This window comes from Myotis davidii, unplaced genomic scaffold, assembly GCF_000327345.1.
Source record: "Myotis davidii unplaced genomic scaffold, ASM32734v1 scaffold887, whole genome shotgun sequence".
Taxonomy (NCBI): Eukaryota; Metazoa; Chordata; class Mammalia; order Chiroptera; family Vespertilionidae; genus Myotis; species Myotis davidii.
In genome coordinates, this window is record NW_006299307.1 from 49,458 (window position 1) to 51,691 (window position 2,234).

Genomic DNA, 2,234 nt, shown 5'->3' on the forward strand with positions numbered 1-2,234 from the left:
AGAGGAGTTGAAAAAAATCTAAAATGGGCTAGGGCTAGAAATAACGTCTAAATGAAACTAACCTCCAGCACACTGAAACTGGAAGAATGATCACAGCAATGGTCTGACATTCTCGGGAAAGTTCTGACACCGGGCCCTACCTGGTTTGGCTCAGTGAATAGAGTATCTGCTTGGGGACTGAAGGATCCTGGGTTTGATTCAGGCAAAGGGCACATGCCTGGGTTCTGGGCTGCATTCCCAGTAGGGAGAGTACAAGAGACCGCCCATGCATGATTCTCTCTCATCATTGATGTGCGTATCTCTCACTTCCTCTGATATCAATTAAAAATAAATAAATACATAAAAAATTTAAAAATCAATAGAAAAAGTATCCTCAGTTGAGGATTTATAAAAACAAACAAACAAGAACAACAAACTTCTGACTTATTCTTAGAAAAAATACAATCAAACAACAGTGAGGTAGAATGACAAAATTACAGAATATGTTTAATTTCTAGACTGTGTAGAATGTGAACACCTTACACACTGGTGGAAAAATGTACAATCAGTTTATTTCTAAAGAACATTTTATTAATTTTTAAAAATATATATTTATTGACTTTTTAGAGAAATAGAAAGAAGTACCAGTGATGAGAGAGAATCATTAATTGGCTGCCTTAACTGGGATTTGAGCTGGCAACTTGGAAATGTGCTCTGACTTGGAACCATGACTATGTGGTTCATAGGTCAAAGCTCAATGAATGAGCTACACCAGACAGGCAATTTTATTAATATTTGGAGAGAGAAAAAGGGAGAGGAAGAGAAACACGATTTGAGAGTGAAACATTGACCAGCTGACTCCTCCACACCCCATTCTGGGGAGCTAGCATATAACCCAGGCACAAGCCCAATAATTGAACTAGTAATCCTACTATGCATGGGATCACACCCCAGCAAGTGAACTACAGAATCCATGATGGTATATTCAGTTTAGATCACAAAATGTTAATTTTTGTAAATTTAAACATTCAAATACAAACCAACTCAGATTAGGCACTGAATTTTTGGTAAAGGTAAATGAAACTTCTAGTCATATAAAGAATTATACAGCCTTAACCGGTTTGGCTCAGTGGATAGAGCATCGGCCTGTGGACTGAAAGGTCCCAGGTTCGATTCTAGTCAAGGGCATGTACCTAGGTTGCGTGCACATCCCCAGTAGGGGGTGTGCAGGAGGCAGCTGGTCGATGTTTCTAACTCTCTATCCCTCTCCCTTCCTCTCTGTAAAAATCAATATACTTTTTTTAAAAAAAGAACTATACATTAAGTAGAGGCCTGGTGCACAAATTCATGCACAGTTGAGGTCCTTCTGCCTGGCTGGCGATCGGGACCATCCAGGTGGCCTCGCCCAGTCCCTGCGAGAGGTTGGCCACTGGTAAGGAACTACAGGAGGGCTCCAGGGCATGTTGGCCCTGTCTCACTAATGTCCCAATCAGCCAGACCCCAGCATCAAGCTAACCTACTGGCCAGAGTGTCTACCCCTGGTGGTCAGTTTGCATCATAGCAACTGGTCGATTGGTCGACCTCTTGGTCAGACACTTAGCATATTAGGCTTTTAGATACATGCTAGAGGCCTGGTGCATGAAATTCATGCAGTTGTGGGGGAGGGGGATCCCTCAGCCCAGACTGATTCCTCTCACAGTCCGGGAGCCCTCAGGGGATGTCCTACTGAGGGCTTAGGCCTAATACACAGTCTGGCCTCCCTCTGCGGGCTTATGAGGGGAAGGCGCCACCCCCATCACCCCGCTGCTACTGCCACTGCCAGCTGCTAAGGTGTTTTCATCAATATGGACTCCAGTCCATTCACCACAAAAAAATGACAACTTTCTTTAGGCATTTTCAAGATGTCTCTTTCATAGGATATGACATTTCTTTCTTTCTTTTTTTATCCTCATCTGAGGATATTTTTCCATTTTTAGAGAGTGTGGAAGAGAGAGGAAAAGTCAGAGAAACATCAGTGTGAGATGGACACTTCGATTGGTTGCCTCCTGCATGAGGCCTGACCTGGGCCCTGGCCAGGGAAGAGTCTGCAACCTAGGTACATGCTCTAGATCAGAATCAAACCTAGGCCCATTCTATATCCACTGAGTCAAACCGGCTTGGGCAGGATATGACATTTCTTAGCCCTTCGAGCAGCGGACCTTCATTTTTTCCTCCAGGAGTGAGATGGAAAAACTCTTGATCACCTTCTTGGAGTC